Source organism: Dendropsophus ebraccatus, chromosome 5 (assembly GCF_027789765.1).
Source record: "Dendropsophus ebraccatus isolate aDenEbr1 chromosome 5, aDenEbr1.pat, whole genome shotgun sequence".
Taxonomy (NCBI): domain Eukaryota; kingdom Metazoa; phylum Chordata; class Amphibia; order Anura; family Hylidae; genus Dendropsophus; species Dendropsophus ebraccatus.
The window spans coordinates 78,803,728-78,825,015 of NC_091458.1; the positions used below are offsets into that span (position 1 = coordinate 78,803,728).

A 21,288-nucleotide genomic window follows, 5' to 3' on the forward strand; every position below is an offset into this window, starting at 1 on the left:
CTCACCACAGTTCCATGTTGGTGAACCATTGGATTCCTGCACCAGTACAAACAATAGCATATTTTTACAGAGTTCAAATCCATTGTTGGGGGAAAGGGTTTTCACAAATCAATTTTGTTTAGTTTATTATTCATTTCAGAGCCAAAGCCAATTGTTCAAAAGGAAGGAGACATGGAAAGACAAAACTTTTTCCTGCTGTGTTTTTGCAGACAATTCTGTGGACATATGTTAGCAGGAAGTCATCAGGGAGATGCAAAATAATCTATCCACATTGCTTTTTTTTTCTTATATTTTTCTTCTTTATTAATTTTCGGTCAGTGGCAACACCTTCAAACAAAATAAAATAAGATAAATACGTGCATGCTGACATTGCTACAGTGCATATACACAAAACACTACACCAACACTATACTGCAAATGCACAAGACATACAGACAATGAGTATATGGAATATATTGCATTGTTTTATCAATTTCGTGTCATTTTTCCCTAACAGACCATTGTCTTTCAGAAGGTAATAATCAGAGCGGTATTCAGTGGTGGAACAGCAGCATAAAATTTATAAACTTTCTAATAAACCATATAACACATTCCAATCCCCCTTCAAGTACTCTTTCACCTCCCCTTGTGTGGCACCCTTTGTATCCCCATTTAGTTTAAGTGGCACCAATATAAGTGCCAATTTAATTTCTATTTCAATTGATTTTTTTTATTTTAATTAAATGTAGAAGAAGAGTGAACCGGCATGAACTACAGTCTGTTAACAGTTCAATAGCCAGACCATCATCATTAACAGCCTTCAGGAATGACTCAGGGTGGTCCCAACAGGCTTGGATGAAGGTTGCAGTTCCCAGCAAGACCCAGTGGTCAGGTGAATATAAGCCAGGCAGGTATTGTGGAAAAGATTCTTCAAAGTTCCAGCTCCACAGCAGTCAGTCAATGACAGAGCAAGCAATCATAAGAAAGGTCCTCACAAAGCAGTGCCAACAGCAATTGGTGGCAAGGGCAGGATGTTTCTCCTGCCCTATCTCCTGTCATTTCTCGGCCGCAAGTTGGCTTTGAAAGATTCATCAGCAAGAGAGATTCTGTCAAGCCTAGCACCCCCCCCCCCTCAGTCTCAGCCGCTCTACCCTTAAGATCTTTTGGAGGAATGTCAGGATTTGGAAGTAAGCATTGAGACTTTGATCGTTTTTAGGCATTGAAGCAGTCAGGGAAGCAAGGGAGGGGCAGACTACATCAAAAGTATGGGATTGTAGAGCATGCCACTGGAGGAAGCCAGGTAAGGAGAAGAACACTTTGTCGATGGGATGATAATGTTGCAGACCCCGGGTGTAATCTACTTCCCTAGATGTCATCATCATCAGAGGATGAAGATGTTCCACCGAGCAAGCGTCAGGTCCCATCCACAGCTTGTTGTTCCAAAAGCAAAAGGGGGAGGGGTGCAGCGAAAGCTAGGTGTTCAGTAAGGCAAAGGCTCTCAAGGGGTACCTCAAGGCACCAGTGGGGCTCAAAAATATTGTAGCCTGCTACAAAGAGCCGGCCACTGCGATCAGTAGTGTGGCAGTTTTTCTGTGTCATTGACATAAGAAACTGCAATTCTATGTGTAGAATCTGCGACCATAAAGTGGTTTGGCTTTGGGTTCAAACCCAGCTTAAACATCTATATGGCAGCACATGGAACACCATTGCTTGGAAGAACCTGGACCCCATGCCGCTTCTTGTCCATAAACAACAACAACTGCAGCTACCATTGCAACGTCCCATCTCTGCAAGTTATGATTAGCAGCCTGAGTTGGAAACAGTAGATCCCTAACATCTACCTCTGCCTCCTCTGTGGGGATCAGTGGAAAAACACAAAAAAACTGGGGAAAAACACTGTCACTGCCACTGCTGAGACAACAGTCTCAGTGTGAATCCATCACAATAAGACAGCACTATGTCAGCACGCACCTTATGGTAGACATGCTAAATGAACTACTGGCTAAGTTGATTGCCCTGTATTTCTAAATATGACCAGGTCCCTGTAATCTATCCCATTGCAGGTAGTACAGTCCAAACCACTTAGGGAGCTGTTGGATTAAACCCAACCAAAATAAGAAAGTGGAAAGTCATCATTTTTTGGCCAATAAGGCAATTATTGCTCTGCATAGCTACCTGGAAAAGAAGGTTGGCAACACCTTGCACCCCTGTGTCTCTAAACGAGTGCACCTCGGCATGGTCATTTGGTGTTATAACTATAAACAAGGGTATATGTGCCTCACTGCTCATTGGACAAACAATCTTCTGAGAGAGGCACAGTAGCAGCAAAGAATGGAGGTCACCACATTCTGGCTTCCTATGCTCATTTTAGGGCCATTATTCACACACCTTCAAGGGAAAAAAATATGTAAAAATTAGAATAAAAAAAATGTAATATATTGACTAGGCCCCCTCCACACTGCCAAGCAGGTGGCAACTGGATAAATACTTGAGTCTCCCATTGATTTTAATGCTTGACTAGAGTAACCAGTGCTCAAACTTTTTAGTGCTGAATACTACTTAATACTAGAGATGAGCGAGCACCAAAATATGAATTTAAATCAGTGAAAGACTTGACTATTTAACCAGGTGCCCCCCCACTTTTTAGAAGAGAGGGTACCTGGTTAATCTGAAAGTGACAGTCTGGCCCCCTGGGAGTTAAGATGTTGTCGGCTATAGTGTAAAAGACATTATCCCTGTTGCATTATAGCTGCCAGCTTCTTTACTCTATGTTAACTTAAAATGGCTTATTTTCAAAAATAGCAATATTATAACAAAAATACTTTATTGTCATAAAGATCAATTTAAAATTGACTGTCTTTCTTTCCTATGAGAAACAGATATATTTTTTGCCCAAAATTTAGGAAAACACAAAGACTTCCTCCATTTTATCTTTTATTTGCCTGTAATATTGTCTAACTTTGCTTTATTACTACAATAAACTTGAGAACCAAAGCAACTCCTTCATAGAGGTCCCTATGGTGAATTCATTTAAATATCTTTTATTCTAGTTATTATGCTGAATGTAATCATGAAAATTGTCATATCAGCACTTTATTGAGCTTGTTCATAAAGCTTATTACAATGATGCACTAAAGTTACAACAGCTGTAGTATAACAAAGTAGCCTAGTTATAATTACATTTATGCTAAATCATATTAATAATTGGACATTTGTATTGTTAGTGGATTTAGTAGATGGATTATTTTATCTTTGTAGGAGAAGCAAGGCAGGTGGGCTAATAACAGAAAAAATTAGTTGACTTTTAGAGTTCAGTAACTATTCAATATTAATTAAACAAGTTACAATGTATTCAGGATTAAACCACAAAACACATCCAAAACTAAATCAATGAAAAAATTACAATGTTTTTGGAAATTTTGAATGTATACCATAGATCTATTTTTGTGCTTTTACAATATCTACATAACGATTAAGAGAAATAATATATAAATGCATTGAGCAATAGCACTCATTATTGGTTAAAATACTGACATCTAATAATTAACTTTTGTGTAATATTGTATGCTGATATTGCTGGATAATGAACACATTAGACCCAATTTGTCCAAACTGTTCAACAAAAATCTAACCTTGTACCTAAAGTAACCAATCAAAAATATGCTTTCCTTCTCCCAAAAAAGTTTAAAATGAAAAGTTGATGTTTTATGCCTTGCTATTGACAACAAGCAGTCCAGTTGTACTTTTGAGGAGGCTTAGGGCTAGTTTACATATATAAGTTGCATAAGTTTTAGTTTTTTTGTAGGAAACCAACTACAACTGATGTCACAATTGATGCCAAAAAGGTATCAGTTGTCATCAGGTTTTCTATCCTTTTTTCAGTAAAAAAAAAAAACATCAGTTGCCATCAGTTAATATAATTTGCCATATGTTTATTCCATTAGTTGGGCCATCTATAAAGAGGGAAGCAGCATTACTATAGCAGGCAGCAGCAGAGCAGGAGATATAATATTGTGTACAACGTACATGGGAGTCCTCTACAGTGGGCAGCAAGACATGGGGACATCTGGATATCCCAGATATGACGGGGGTTGTAGTTTTGCAATAGCTTAAGAGCCAAGGTTCCCTCCCCCTGTTCTAAAGGATTCTGCACCTGTATAGAGGAGCTGGGGGCTGCCCCTCCTGCCAAGGGCCACTCTGCTGCAGGGCCAGGGTCACAAGGGTTAATGGAAGGGCAGGGACAGGGACAACTCTATTTGGAGCGCTGGATGCAAAAGCCGGAGGATGCATAATGCATGCGTCTGTACACGGCAAGCCTCCAGTGCTCCATAGACTTTAATGGATGCGGTGCCGGATAGCCTAGCTTTCAGTCTAGTGGTCTGACGCACTAATGTGAGAACGCATCATTCGAACTGTCCCATTAAAAACAATGGGATTAGTTAAGAGATGCTTTTCTACTGCACCGGAGGGAAACGTCGGATCGCCGTATATATGTAAACTAGGCCTTAAAGGGGTTGGCCACTTTATAGTAAAATTGCTCAGTGTACAGTATTAGTCAGTGTACTTACTGACAGCAGCTCCCTGTGTACCTCATAGGGCTAATATCAGACTCCCCTCCTCCAGGCTGGGCTGCCCTGCTCTGTGGTGTTTTGTTCCATAAGATTGCTAACATGGAGAAGCATGTGACCATGCCCCGCCCCCCAGTGTCCACCACTGAGCCTGTATATGTCTATGGAGGACACAGGGGACAGGGCATGGCCACTTTTATGGACAGAAACAAAACAGAGCAGGGCAGCCCAGCCTGGATGAGGGGAGTCTGATTTTAGCTCTATGAGGTACACAGGGAGCTGCTGTTAGTATATACAGTGAGTACACTTACTATTACTTTGTACTGACCTATTTTACTATAAAGTGGCAAACCCCTTTGATAAATCTGATTTTCTAAATTAAATTTTGCTTATTATATCTAACTACAACAGATTCATACAAACGAAAACTCCAATGGTTGGTGCAGCTGAAAAAGTCACAAAGTTTTGCAGAAAGCCACAGGTTAAAAAACAAACAAACACAAATTTCCCCCTGCCTGTTGTGTGTTTACCAAGTGGACAGGCATGGGGCATGGCACTGTGCTAACAGGTGTGGCCCCCACCATGCACATAGAAGTAAATTGTAGTTAAACTACAATGTAAAATACATTTGCATTTCCAGGGAAATACATAGTGCTTGAAAAGAGCGCCCCTTTTACAGTGACTTTCTTTTAAGAGAAACTTTAACCCTGAGTGGAGTCCCTTTGAGAGTGACTTGGGTCCCGTCCCTTTAAGAGCATTTGGGTCCCGTCCCTTTAACAGCGACTTGGGTCCTGTCCCTTTAAGAGCCACATGAGTCCCGTCCCTTTAAGAACGACATGGGTCCCGTCCCTTTCAGAGCGACATGGGTCCCATCCCCTTAAGAGCAACATGGGTTTCATTAAGAGCGACTTGCATCAAGTCCCTTTAAGAGCGACCTGGGTGCCTTTTAAAGCAACCTGGGTCCCTTTAAGAGCGACCTAATCGCTCTTAAAGGGACCCAAGTCACTCTTAAAAGGGACCCGTGTCGCTCTTAAAGGGACCAATTTCGCTCTTAAAGGTGCCGATCAATGAGGTGCTGATCTCATTGATCTTTGCTGTATAAGTATACAGCAAAGATCTCAATGAGAGATCAAAGTGTATATACTAGAAGTCCCCCAGGGGTGCTTCTAGTATATGTGTAGAAAAAAAAAATTAAGTGTTGTTGTCAATAAAAAGCCCCCTCCCCTAATAAAAGTCTTAATCACCCCCCTTTTCCCAGGTTATAAATAAAAATAAATAAATAAACAAACATGTTTGTTATCGCCGCGTGCGTAATCGCCCGAACTATTAATTAATCACATTCCTGATCTCGCACGGAAAATGGCGTAAGCACAAAAAAATCCCAAAGTGCAAAATTGCGCATTTTTGGTCGCATCAAATCCAGAAAAATTGTAATAAAAAGCGATCAAAAAGTTGCATATGCGCAAACAAGGTACCGATAGAAAGTAAACATAATGGCGCCAAAAATGACACCTCACACAGCCCCATAGACCAAAGGATAAAAGCGCTATAAGCCTGGGAATAGAGCGATTTTAAGTAACATATATTTGTGAACAATGGTTTGAATTTTTTACAGGCCATCAGATAAAAGAAAAGTTATACATGTTATATATCGTTTTAATCGTAACGACTTGAGGAACATATATAAGAAGTCAGTTTTACCCCAGGGTGAATGACGTAAAAACATATACCCCCCAAATAAAAAAAAAAAAATGCATTTTTTTTTTCAATTTCACCATACATTTATTTTTTTTCTGGTTTATGCCAAAATGCAGCCTGTCACTGCAAAGTACAAGTAATGACGCAAAAATTAAGGGCTCATGTGGGTCTCTCAGTGGAAAAATGTAAGTGCTATGGCCTTTTAAGCACAAGGAGGAAAAAACAAAAAACGCAAAAATTGAAATTGGCTCTGTCCTTAAGGGGTTAAAGGGTACCAGGTCGCTCTTAAAGGGACCCAGGTCGCTCTTAAAGGGACCCAGGTTGTTCTTAAAGGGATCTATTTTGCTCTTAAATGGACCCAGGTCGCTCTTAAAGGGACCTTTGTCGCTCTTAAAGGAACCCAATTTTGCTCTAAAAAGGTACCTAGGTCGTTCTTAAAGGGACAAAATTTGGCTCTTAAAGGGACCAGGTCGCTCTTAAAGGGACCCAGGTTGCTCTTTAAGGGACCCACATCGCTCTTAAAGGGACCCACATCGCTCTTAAAGGGACCCAGGTTGCTCTTAAAGGGACACAGGTCGCTCTTAAAGGGACCCAGGTCGCTCTTAAAGGGAACCAGGTCGCTCTTAAAGGGCCCTAGGTCACTCTTAAAGGGACCCAGGTCGCTCTTTAAGGGACCCAGGTCACTCTTAAAGGGACCCAGGTTGCTCTTAAAGGAATACAGGTCGCTCTTAAACAGCCAACAAAGCCAGGCCAAAGCAGCAGTAGCTAACATGGAGGCCAGGCAGGAGCATCAGTAGTCAACATGGAGGGCAGGCAGGATTAGCAGTAGCCAACATGGAGGCCAGGCAGAAGCAGCAGTCGCCAACATGGAGACCAAGCAGGAGCAGCAGTAGCCAACATGGAGGCCATCCAGGAGCAGCAGTAGTCAACATGGATGCCAGTTAAGGTCCAGCAGTAGCCAACAAGGAGGCAAGGGCAGGCACACCAGTAGTCAACCTAGATGCCAGTTAAGGCCCAGCAGTAGCCAACAAAGAGGCAAGGGCAGGCACACCAGTAGTCAACCTAGATGCCAGTTAAGGCCCAGCAAAAGCCAGCAAGGAGGCAAGGGCAGGCACACCAGTAGTCAACCTAGATGCCAGTTAAGGCCCAGCAGTAGCCAACAAGGAGGCAAGGGCAGGGACAGAAGTAGTCAACATGGATGCCAGCTAAGGCCCAGCAGTAGCCAATTATGAGGCCAGTGAAGGCCCAGCAGTAGCCAATATGGAGGCCAGTGTAGGCCCAGCAGTAGCCAAGATGGAGGCCAGGGCAGGAGTAGCAGTTGTAATGGGGTGACATGAGCAGCACAAGCAGAATAATGAGGTCCATGGACAGGCAAGAGGTAGCAGGGCAGCAGGAAGGGTGGAATGACCAGTAAGGTCTAGTTCACATATAGGCCATAATAGATAGAAAAGGTCCTACATCTTGTTGACAATAGGACCAAATCCTTCTCTGTGGTATCAGGAGCAGGTGTCACAAAGTCCTTATCTATCCATGTGGCGTTCATTTTGATGAAAGTAAGACGTTCCACACCATCACAGGACAATCTGGTTCTCCTGGGACTGACAATATGACCTGCTGCACTGAAAACTCGCTCGGATGACACACTGCTGGCTATACAGGAGAGTATGTCCAAAGCAAATTCAGCGAGTTGTGGCCAGACATCTTATTTTCCCACCCAGTAGTCCAGGGGTTCAGGGACGTTAGGTTGCAAGGTAGAGTCCAAAAACACCTGGACTTGCTGTTTGAGGTGTGCCGCCATGTCCTGCTACTGTGCGGGTGCCCCTGTTACCCCGGCCTGTGGCTGCATGAAAGAGTGCATCATGGACATCAGGCTCAGACTGGTGCCGCTGCTCATGCCACCCAAGCTGCTAGAGGAGGATGTAGAGGAGGCAGCGCTGCTGGTGTGGCCCTGGTGGGAATGGCGTGAATGAGAGCTATGTGTTACAAAATCTGCCACTAACTGTGCACCCAGCTCCTCTCTATAATAATTCATTTTTTCCTCCTGATGGGAAGGGTGAATGAATTCACACAGCTTGTTGCGATACCGTGGGTCCAGTAGTGAGGCCAGCCAGAACTTGTCCCGTTGACGAATCCTTTGCAAGCGTGGGTCAGCCCGAAAACATATCAACATGCGCTTAGCCATTTCCACCAGGGTGTGGGAAGGAGTCCCCGCCTCAGTCTTCACAGCATACTGCCAATGGGTACTGCCTTCATCCTCCTCATAGCCCTGCATATCCTCCTCTGGCCCCCCTCTGGTCTGGCAGGAAGGCTCATTACCTTCTCCTCCACCCGTCTCCCCTAAGAGTTCCTGTGTGTTCAGGTCCTCCTCCTCCTCAACTTCCTCTCCCTCCTCTTCCGCCAAGCCTTCCTCCAGCGACCTGGGCTGCGACAGTGGCAAGACCTCTTCCCCCTCGTCACTGAGTCGCATCAGCATCAGCTCCAGTTAATGAAGCATGGGTATGATGGCGCTAAGTCCTGTGTCTTGCCCACTGACCAGAAAGGTGGCCTCCTTAAAAGGGTCGTAGCAAGTGGCAGGTATCACGCATGAGCATGAACTGCCACTGCCCGAGCTCCAGGTTACACAGGGGAGTCGTTGTGTCTGCCTGCATCAAGAAATTAGTCAAGGACTTCCTCTGCTCATAGAGCCGGTCCAGCAAGTGGAGGGTGGAGTTCCACCGCGTGGCAACAACGCAAATGAGACGATGGTTTGGAAGACCATTCCTCCGCTGCAGGTCGAGGAGGATGTGGTGAGAGCGACTTGAATGGCTGAAATGGTTACACAGCTTTCGAGCCATTGACAGCACCGTCTGTAAATGGGATGAAGACTTTAGAAAGTGTGTAACTATTAGGTTTAAAACATGTGCCATACACGGGGCGTGCCTCATACCTCCTTGATGCAGGGTGGAGAGAATGTTGCTCCCATTGTCACTCACCACCATCCCAACTTTAAGATGGCGTGAAGTCAGCCACGAGAGGATTTCAGTCTCGAGCAGGTGGTGCAGCTCTTCCCCTGTGTGTCTCCTTTCACCCAGGCAGGCTAGATGCAGCACAGCGTGACACCTCCGTGCTACACCCAAGTGTTACAAGGGAGGAACACTGGCGGTTTAGGAGGTTTTGGACCTACTGGAGGAGGTAAAGGAGGACCGCGACACAGGAACCCTGCTGTGACAACGGAGTGGTGTCATCGCCCTTCCCTGGTCAAGTTGCTGGGGGTCTGCCGGCCATATTACATTTACCCACTGAGCAGTAATGGACATATACTGCCCTTGCCCGAAATTACAGCTCCAGATGTCTGTGGTTAAAAGTACATGTCTGCTTACTGAATGGCTCAGCGAGTCAGCAACCTTTTCGCGAACATAGCTTTACATGGCCAGGATAGCTGTGTTGGAAAATAGTGTTGACTCGTGACAACTTTAAACGGCAGAGCCTGGAGCACCAGCAAATTGGCCAGGTGGGCGTTCTGCTGCGGGATTGCTGGGTGCATATGTCTGCTTCCGGTATAGGGACTCCATGATGCCAGGCTGCCTACTGCTAGCAACACAGGGGCCACCAGCCGAAGAAGGGAGTGAAACCACACTCCCTTCCACAGAGGAGGTCTGACTCTGTGAAAGGCCCCACTGACTACTGCTGCTTCCTGCTGATTTTGACTGCGGCTCTGCCTGGGCCTGCTGTGACCCACTATCACCCTGTTTCTCCCAGGCGGAAAGGTGGTGGCGCTTCATATGGGCAGCCATGGTGCTGGTGCCAGGATGGCAACTCTAGCCTCTTTTAATGCACCTGTAGCACAGGCGACAGAAGACCACATAGGTATCCTCCGGGCACTTTTTTAAAAACTGCCACATAGGCGAGGTGCAAAGTCTAGTACCGACAGGCTGCGAGGATGGGCTGGCGCTGACGATACTAGGACCTGCAGTGGAGGAGGGTTCCCCAGTGGTCATCTGCTTGTCCCGGCTACGCTTCCGACTTGTTAGTTGACTACTGCTGCCTGTCTGCTTTTTAGTTGTGGCGGGCCTGCTGGCAGACGGATTCCCGGTTGACGAATCCGTCGAATAAGCCAAATCCTGCCGTGGATCCCATGTAACATCCGATGTAGCATCATCCTTTTGCAGAATGATGCTATCATCCTCATCAGGCTCATACCAGCCGAACCAGTTCGCTCATCTCTAATAACTACTCAGATACAGTGCACAACTCTACTGTACCCTACCCTACATAACTACATGTTAAGAAGTAAAGATTTGCTCATTGTGAAGTGAGCTCTGGGGGAAGTGTTTCCAAGGGTTTCCTCTAACTAGATGATAGCTAATAACTGCAAAGCATTGTCCAACAATCTTTATCAAATTAGTCCTGACTTGACCAGGGTAGTGAGAACAAAGTGTAGCTGTCATGTCAAGCAACTTAGCAGAAATCAATTGTACAAGCGAATATAAGAAACTCTGTAATAGCTCTTATTAGACAAACAAGCATTCTACTCATGAGGATGTTTCCTCCCCTTCTCCCTCATTACTTATCTGTTCATCACTAAAGGCCCTATTACACTAAACGATTGTTGGACGCATTTGGCAGATATCGGCTGTTACGGCCGATGATCATCTGGTGTAATAGACAACGATCAGCTGACATGAATGATGTCGGCTGATTATTGCTGTTGTTTGTCTACCTGTTCAAAGACAAACGACCAGAATAGCAACGATCTGCTGCTGTTGCTCTGTGGAATAGGAGTGGCGGCAGCAGACCGCTGCTATCTTCAATGGGCTGGCGATCTGGCGATCACCCGGGCAGCCCCCCACCTCCATGTGCCCCCCCCCCGGCTCTTATCCGCTTGCTGCTGACACGTGTAATAGCACCAGCAGCGAGTGGGGAATGAGGAGCAAGCCAGCGCTGGCAGTGGTCGTTTGCTCCTCAATATCGTCCCTTGTAATGGGGCTTAAAGGAAAGCCATCAACAGTGAACAGGCTTACACTGCCCATATAAAGCTGTGGGGGATGAGTAAGCAAGAAGTGCTGCCAAGCAGACAGAGTAAATTCAGGTTTTGGCTGAAATCACTGCTCAGTACTTGTCTGGGAACTTCTGAAGGTTTGCCTTAGTGAAATATAATTGAAGGATCCCATGTATGCTTTATGTTTATCGTGTATAGAAGTCAACACAGAAGCTAGTCTAGCTAGCTATGTATAGGAAAATCAGACAAAGAGATAGAGTTTACAGGGTGGTAACTTGGGATGCAAAGTCATACACTAGTGATGGAATAGCCAGAAATAGTGCTGCCCTTCAGACACACACACAGCTTATTCTGAAGACTCACCTGAAGTAACAGCTACACTTTAAGACTATGTTCACATACTGTATCTTTTCTATTAATCATGGCCGTTGTTGCAGTTTATTGAATAGCGGCCACACAACACTGACAGCTCACACAATGGAAAGTGTGGTTCCGGCCGCACTTTCCATTGTGTGCTATGGTGATTTGTGATGTGGGCACACTCGAATGCTCCTGCATCCCAATTCAACAGAAATTAAGTTCATCTATCCGGTACTGAAGTAGCGGCTAGGATGACTTTTACTAACACCGGCCATTCTGTGACATGACCAGGTCACAGAACGGACGGTGTCATAATATGTGTTATTATGTATTAAGTTGTTTCATGGAATCCTAGAGTCCACAGGTCCTATTCCTTTACTTTGCATTACTGAAAATGCTATCTTGACAAAAGCATTTGATGGGCTTACAAAAGATCCCAGGGTTAGTTGCCTCACCCTACTATGTAAAAATATAATACAATACTACAACATTATGCTAGCCTGCAGCATAACGCTCATCATTCCCTGTGGTTACCACACACATATAAGATTGCCTTGCCGGGGCAGTCCAGAAACCAGAGGGCAGGAGATTGTACATACCTCAAGGATCAAGTGGCAGCCATGTTAAAGACAGGGCCGGTTTTAGACTAGATGTGGCCCTGGGCAAAGTTAAAGGTGGGGCCCCAAATGCTGAAATATTTTAGCAACAATTAAAGGTCCCCATACATTTTACTCTTTTGTTGGTGGTACCTGTTGCTCCTGGTGGGTTCGGCAATCAGTGTGAGGTGTATGGGGTTTTCTGGACAGTCCTCTGAGAGATGATATCAGTGGACATAGGGGGTCGAGCTTGATGGAAAATCAACACCCAACCTCTTTGTTCTCAGAGAGATAAGTCGCCATCAGATCTGTATGGCTATGGCTTTCCCCTCTCATAGAGAACACAGGAACACTCAGATGTGCCAAATTTCTGTGTATGGGGAGGACGGGGTCGTATGGGAGAGATAATTGTCAGCTGAAGGATTGTTCAGCCAGCAGTTATTGGAAGTGTACGGCCACTTTTAAGGCCGTATTACACGGCCTGATATTCCGCAGAAGTGAGTGCCAATCTGGTAGAATGGAGCTCGCTTAGAGAGCCTACTACATGGCTCTTTTATGATCCAGCAAAAGCTATGGAGGAGATTTATCAAACTGATGTAAAGAAGAATTGGCTCAGTTGCCCCTAGCAACCAATCAGATTCCACCTACTTAGAATCTGAGTAATGAAAGGTGGAATCTGATTGGTTGCTAAGGGCAACTGAGCCAGTTTTACTTTAAACCATGTTTGATAAATCTCCCCCTATGTGTATTTATACAGTATATCATTAGTGATGTCTGTGCAATCCTTGCTGTATACACAGTAGTAAACAATAAAGATATATACTACCTGATCATTTTCCCTGGTGTCCTCACAGAGTGAGATCGTCCTGATTTGGGACTGCCGCTACATGCTGGGACTGCCGCTAGTGGTGTAAACACAAGAACTATTTATATGAATTGCTTTAAAAAAAACAAACAAAAAAAAAAACACTATAATCAGGACCAAATATTACCTCCATACCGTTATTGAAGAAAACACACTATATATAGGCCAATATTACCACCATAAAGTGACCACCGCATAATGACTCTATATACACTATGTACAGACCAATATTACCGCTATAGATTGACCACTGTATAATGAATGACTCTATATACACTGTATACAGACCAATATTATGTGGCGGTCACTCTATGGCTGTACTTTTGGTCTGTATATAGTGTATATATAGAGTCATTATGTGGCAGTCAATCTATGGCAGTAATGACTCTATATATACGCTATATACAGACCAATATTTCCGCCATAGACTGACCACCACATAATAACTCTATATACACACTATATACAGACCAATATTACAGCCATAGACTGACCACTGTATAATGATTCTATATACACTGTATGCAGACCAATATTATGTGGCGATCACTCTATGGCTGTACTATTAGTCTGTACAGTATATAGTGTATATAGAGTCATTATGTGGTGGTCACTGAATGGCGGTAATATTGGTCTGTATATAGTGTCATTATGTGGTAATTAATCGATTACCACATGACTCTATATATACGCTATATACAGACCATTATTAATGCCAAAGAGTGACCACTGCATAATGACACTATATACAGACTAATATTACCGCCATACAGTGACCAGCACCTAAAGGACTGGATACCACCTTATTTTTTTCTCAATAAAATACATCGTATTGCCTTATGGGCCGTTTACACAGAAAGATTTATCTGACAGATTTTGGAAGCCGAAGCCAGGAATGGATTTGAAAAGAGGATGGATCCCAGTCTTTCCTTTCTGACCTGATCCCTGTTTATAGTCTGTTCCTGGTTTTGGCTTCAAAGATCTGTCAGATAAATCTGTCTGTGTAAATGCACCATTAGTGACATCATCATACACTATACATAGGAGCTGCAGCAAATCACCGATCACCTGCAGCAATTACATAGGACTGATGAGGCCAGAGAATGGCTGCAGCTCCTATACACAGTCTATTCACCTCAACACTTGGAGTCAGCAGTGCTTATACACACACACACCAATATATATATATATATATATATATATATATATATATATATATATATATACTAGAAAATGTACCCGGCGCTGCCCGGGTATAAAGTGTCAGTGTCCTGTATACCTGCAGGGTCGTATTTACCATTTGGCACCCATGGTCTGGTGCGTAGGGTAGCACCTTGCAGAGGGGCAGTACCTTCCCGTACAGACTTGCCAGAAAATCTGGTGTCTTTTCGAGGGAGGTATGGCGGTATTGGTCTGGTATAGTGGTGTTATCCAGTCACAGTATGGCGGTATTGGTCTGGTATAGTGGTGTTATCCAGCACAGTATGGCGGTATTGGTCAGGTCTGGTATGGCAGTGTTATCCAGTCACAGTATGGCGGTATTGGTCAGGTTTGGTATGGCAGTGTTATCCAGTCACGGTATGGTGGTATTGGTCAGGTCTGGTATGGCAGTGTTATTTAGTCACAGTATGGCGGTATTGGTCAGGTTGGTATGGCGGTGTTATCCAGTCACAGTATGGCGGTATTGGTCAGGTCTAGTGTGGCGGTGTTCTCCAGTCACAGTGTGGCGGTATTGGTCAGGTCTGGTATAGTAGTGTTATCCAGTCACAGTATGGCGGTATTGGTCAGGTGTGGTATGGCAGTGTTATCCAGTCACAGAATGGCGGTATTGGTCAGGTCTGGTATAGCAGTTTTTTCCAGTCATAGTATGGTGGTATTGGTCAGGTGTGTTATGACAGTGTTATCCAGTCACAGTATGGTAGTATTGGTCAGGTCTGGTGTGGCGGTGTTATCCAGTCACAGTATGGCTGTATTGGTCAGGTCTGGTATGGCAATGTTATCCAGTCACACTATGGTGGTATTGGTCAGGTCTGGTATAGCAGTGTTATCCAGTTACAGTATGGCGGTATTGGTCAGGTCTGGTGTGGCAGTGTTACCCAGTAACAGTATGGCGGTATTGGTCAGGTCTGGTATGGCAGTGTTATCCAGTCACAGTATGGGGGTATTGGTCAGGTCTGGTATGGCAGTGTTATCCAGTCACAGTGTGGCGGTATTGGTCAGGTCTGGTATGGCAGTGTTATCCAGTCACAGTATGGCGGTATTGGTTAGGTCTGGTATGACAGTGTTATCCAGTCACAGTGTGGCGGTATTGGTCAGGTCTGGTATGGCAGTGTTATCCAGTCACAGTGTGGCGGTATTGGTCAGGTCTGGTATGCAAGTGTTATCCAGTCACAGTGTGGCGGTATTGGTCAGGCGTGTTATGACAGTGTTACCCAGCACAGTATGGCGGTATTGGTCAGGTCTGGTATGGCGGTGTTATCCAGCACAGTATGGCGGTATTGGTCAGGTCTGGTGTGGCAGTGTTACCCAGTGACAGTTTGGTATACCTGTCCTGTAGTGCCCTGTATATACATGTACTGTATAGATGGAGTAGGAGGTCCTGTATACATGTACTGTATAGATGGAGTAGGGGGTCCTGTATACATGTACTGTATAGATGGAGTAGGGGGTCCTGTATACATGTAATGTATAGATGGAGTAGGGGGTCCTGTATACATGTAATGTATAGATGGAGTAGGGGGTCCTGTATATACATGTACTGTATAGATGGAGTAGGGGGTCCTGTATATACATGTACTGTATAGATGGAGTAGGGGGTCTACCAGGTATTTCTGTGGATGTTGTGAGGCAGCTTCCCTAGCAACATTTGCTCCCTGTGAAAATTAAAGCAGTAATCCTATTGGTTGCTAAGGCTCCAACTGCCGTGTCTGCTGCAGCTAATTATATCACCTGTGTTTGCAGTGAGGAGATTTTCCCATTCATCTCTATGGGGCGCCGATCTTCCCCCTCCCCCTCCTCTCCTGTACAGCTGGCGGGGATGGGACCTTCGCTAAAACCTTCCCGGGCACCCAATGTATCTGTGTGCCAAATTTGGGGTCAAACGGTTCAGGCGTTTGGAAGTCTATTTGGGACAGACAGACAGACAGACTTTGATTTTTATTATATACTAGAAAATGTACCCGGCGCTGCCCGGGTATAAAGTGTCAGTGTGTTAATTAGATTTGTTCTAAGGTGCCCAGAAGGCCAAGCTAAAGGTATTGTTTCATCTGAGTTAATCAGTGGAATTAGTGTATACCGGTAGTGCATAGTTGGAGGGGTTCTGTATACCCACAATGTATAGTTTTTAGGGGTCTCGCATATCTATAGTGCATAGTTGGGGGGGCTGTATACCTATAGTGTATAGTTGAGGGAGGTCCTGTATACCTGCAGTGTACAGTTGGTGAAGGTCCTGTATACCTGTACTGTATAGTTTGGGGGTCCTGTATACCTGTAGTATATAGTTGGTGCTGTATACCTGTAATGTATAGTTGGTGGAGGTCTTGTATACCTGTAGCATATAGTTCGGGGGTCCTGTATACCTGTAGTAAATAGTTTGAGGGTCCTGTATAACTATAGTATAGAGTTGGTGGAGGTCCTGTATACCTGTAGTGTATAGTTTGGGGTCCTATATACCTGTAGTATATAGCTGGTGGAGTTCCTGTATACCTGTAGTATATTTGGGGTCCTGTATACTTGTAGTATAGAGTTGGTGAAGGTGCTGTATACCTGTATTATAGAGTTGGTGTAGGTCCTGTATACCTGTAGTGTATGGTTTTGAGGTCCTGTATACCTGTAGTGTATAGTTTGGGGTCCTATATACCTGTAGTATATAGTTGGTGGAGTTCCTGTATACCTGTAGTGTATAGTTTTGGGGTCCTGTATACCTGTAGTGTATAGTTTGGGGTCCTGTATACCTGTAGTATATAGTTGGTGGAGGACCTGTATACCTGAAGTATATAGTCGGTGGAGGTCCTGTATACCTGTAGTATATAGTTTTGGGGTCCTGTATACCTGTAGTGTAAAGTTTGGGGTCCTGTATACCTGTAGTATATAGTTTTGTGGAGGTCCCGTGCACTTGTAGTGTATAGTTTTGGGGTCCTGTATACCTGTAGTGTCCTGTATACCTGCAGGGTTGTATTTACCCGTATGGCAGTGTTATTCAGTCACAGTGTGTCGGTATTGGTCATGTCTGGTATGGGGGTGTTATCCAGTCACAGTATGGCGGTATTGGTCAGGTCTGGTGTGGCGGTGTTATCTAGTCACGGTATGGTGGTATTGGTCAGGTCTGGTATTGCGGTGTTATCCAGTCACAGTATGGCAGTATTGGTCAGGTCTGATATGATGGTGTTATCCAGTCACAGTATGGTGGTATTGGTCAGGACTGGTGTGGCAGTGTTACCCAGTCACAGTTTGCCGGTATTGGTCAGGTCTGGTATGGCAGTGTTATCCAGTCACAGTATGGCGGTATTGGTCAGGTCCAGTATGACAGTATTATCCAGTCACAGTATGGCTGTATTGGTCAGGTCTGGTGTGGCAGTGTTATCCAGTCACAGTATGGCGGCATTGGTCAGGTCTGGTGTGGCAGTGTTATCCAGTCACAGTATGGCGGTATTGGTCAGGTCTGGTGTGGCGGTGTTACCCAGGCACAGTATGGCAGTATTGGTCAGGTCTGGTATGGAGGTGTTATCCAGTCACAGTATGGCGGTATTGGTCAGGTCTGGTATGGGGGTGTTATCCAGTCACAGTATGGCGGTATTGGTCAGGTCTGGCAGTGTTATTCAGTCACAGTATGGCAGTATTGGTCAGGTCTGGTATGACAGTGTTATCCAGCACAGTATGGCGGTATTGGTCAGGTCTGGTATGGCAGTGTTATCCAGTCACAGTATGGCGGTATTGGTCAGGTCTGGTATGACAGTGTTTTCCAGCACAGTATGGCGGTATTGGTCAGGTCTGGTGTAGCAGTGTTACCCAGTCACAGTTTGGTATACCTGTTGTGCCCTGTATATACATGTACTGTATGGATGGGGTAGGGGGTTCTGTATATACATGTACTGTATGGATGGAGTAGGGGGCCCTGTATATACATGTACTGTATAGATGGAGTAAGAGGTCCTGTATACATGTACTGTATAGATGGAGTAGGGGGTCCTGTATATACATGTACTGTATAGATGGAGTAGGGGGTCCTGTATATACATGTACTGTATAGATGGAGTAGAGGGCCCTGTATACATGTACTGTATAGATTGAGTAGGGGGTCCTGTATATACATGTACTGTATAGATGGAGTAGGGGGCCCTGTATATATGTGTACTGTATAGATGGAGTAGGAGGTCCTGTATATACATGTACTGTATAGATGGAGTAGGGGGCCCTGTATATACATGTACTGTATAGATGGAGTAGGGGGCCCTGTATATACATGTACTGTATAGATGGAATAGGGGGTCCTGTATACATGTACTGTATAGATGGAGTAGGGGGCCTACCAGTTATTACTGTGGATGTTGTGAGGCAGCTTCCCTAGCAACCATTGCTCCCTGTGAAAATGAAAGCAGTAATCCTATTGGTTGATAAGGCTCCGACTGCCGTGTCTGCTGCAGCTAATTATATCACCTGTGTTTGCAGTGAGGAGATTTTCCCATTCATCTCTATGGGGCGCCTCTATTTCCCCTCCCCCTCCCCTCCTGTACATCTGGCGGGGACGGGACCTTCGCAATAACCTTCCCGGGCACCCAATGTATCTGTGTGCCAAATTTGGGGTCAAACGGTTCAGGCGTTTGGAAGTCTATAGAGGACAGACAGACAGACAGAAGGACAGACAGACAGACAGACAGACTTTGATTTTTATGATTATATATATATACATACACACACACTCACACATCCATGAAAATACATTATACAGATTCAAACCATCCAGTCCACACACTGTACACATGACATGTAACACATACTACAGTACATTCATCCATTATACACCTGCATTCATACACATTACACTCTACATATATAGTATACTTACTCCCTCTAGCATGCTGGGTGTAGTGGTGAATCCTGCTCATGTTCCTTGCAGCAGCAGGCTGTCATCCTCACCCGGCAGCCCTCTCCTCCATCGTCCCAACAGCTCCACACCAGAGGAGGAAGTCAAGTGCAGTAAGAGGAGCTGGAGGGAGGGGGAGGGGGAGCAGACACCGAGCCCAGCGTCTTGCAGCCTCTGTGTGACCCCTGATAGCAGCAGCTCGGGATCATTCACAGACGCTGTGTGTGCTCTCCTCTCCTACTGGAACTGCGGTAGGGGGCCCCTGGGGGATGGGGGCCCTTGGCAATTGCCCTGCTTGCCCACCCCTAAGGCCAGCCCTGGTCACAGATCATGACTTTGTATATGTATGTATACTTTCCATCTTTCCTAATTATAGATCTAAACTATTCTATGCTTTTGCCATCATGAGTAAGGCCATATGCTTTCACCCCTCTTATATATAACAACAGAAAATATCTTCTACACAGTCAAATAATCTTATACAATGGCACTAAGGATATTTCAATTTGAAATTTACAATTGAGTTAGATGTAAAGGGCAGCCAATTTTTCGTATAGAGTAAATAGATTAAAAGATCCAGCATGGCAGCTTTTAAATTGATAGTTATATGAGGATATATTTGATATAATTTCCCTACACAGGAAATGTTTCAGCACAATAAACATTTTTTAAAGTTTACCAATACAGGTTGAAGGGATAGGTTGTTTAATGAAGACAGGTTGTCCATGTGCACTACTATTATTATAGTATTAGAAGTGTTCCCTTTAGGTTTAGTGAAGTTGAGCTGCCAATGTTACATGTCATCTTAATGGTCAGTGTACAACAATACAGGTGGTTGCTGATGTCGAAAAGTATTGCTGGCCTCAGTTATTTCACAGGGGTATAGAAGCTGAAACTTTATTAAAGGGTTGTCTCTTTTGGTGTAAGCTCTTTAACCCCATCCCATCAGTAATCTGTATATATACGTTCCTACTGCACATACTCCGTGCAGTAGGAATGTATATATATGTTCCTGCACTGACTGGGCTTCCTGATGTGAGTGGGACCGCTGCAGTGAGAGCGATGAGGCTCACATCAGTGTCCGGGGCCGGAAGTAATGAGGGTCAGCTGCGATCTTGCAGCTGACCCTTTATTAACTCGTTTAACGCCGTGATCTACAGCGTTCGCGGCATTTAAGGTGCTCAGTGACAGATCAAGCATCTGTCACTGAGTGATTAGGACCCCTGCAGCCATGCATGCATAGATCAGTATATGCAATCTAATGATTGCATATTTTACAGTGAATAAAAGTGTAAAAAAAAAAAAGTTATAAAAAAAAGTTTTAAAAGTATTAAAAAAAAACCTTATAAACACCCTCCCAATAAAAGTTTAAAAGACCCCTTTGCCCATTATAAATATATATATATATATATATATATATATATATATAGCTGATATAGCTTAGCTGATCGCTAAGTACAATACCTTGATTGGAAGCCTCTCTCCTCTCCAGTCCAATACCTGACTGCTGTTGATCTTCCTCACCCCCCCCCCCCCCCTCTACACCCCTCAGGCTTGGTAGCAACCCCATCCCCCACTTACCCTTGCTTTTAAAGCATGTGCTCTCTACAAGGTACCTCACATCCACAGCTCCAGGCCTCCACCCTACGGGTACCCCATGTTGGAATTCTATTACAGATGTCCAATGCCGGAATTGTCCTACAGACACTTTCTCCAAACCGACCAAGGACCAGACACTGACTCCAGAGCCATTTCTGCCGTGCAAATATTTTGCCACAGATGAGGAACTCAGCTCCTTTGTGTTATTTGTCATTTTCCCAGACTTTCCTGGCCTCCACTCTCCCCCCCTCCTTACCCCCCACCCCTTCTACCTGTTGTTACCTCTTTGACATGCATTTATATTTCAGTTGTTCTTTTGATTTATAACTTCTAAGATGCACTTTCAATGTACTCCCAACAGGAGTGTATAGAGGGACATGCAACATCCTCAGGAGATGGAACCCTGAACATCTATAGGATGAAGTACACAAATGAACATTATACAAATGGCAGTAACTTCACTGCCCCACCAACCCCCTCCCTCCCCCCTCCTTTTACCTGTCAAATTCCTCCCTCCCTGGCACCCATACTCTAAAACACTACTCTGCAGGTATCCACACGTA

The 21,288-nt window shown here is 44.6% G+C and overlaps 1 long non-coding RNA gene across 1 annotated transcript; it reads right to left on the reverse strand.

Moving 5' to 3' along the window:
- Window positions 1-241: 241 nt before the first annotated feature.
- LOC138794223 (uncharacterized) lies at window positions 242-19,176 on the reverse strand. The gene is made up of 3 exons (XR_011363381.1): window positions 19,109-19,176; window positions 13,006-13,081; window positions 242-327 (listed from the first exon to the last, which is right to left on the reverse strand). It is a non-coding gene; the product is annotated as an uncharacterized lncRNA (long non-coding RNA).
- Window positions 19,177-21,288: the final 2,112 nt, after the last annotated feature.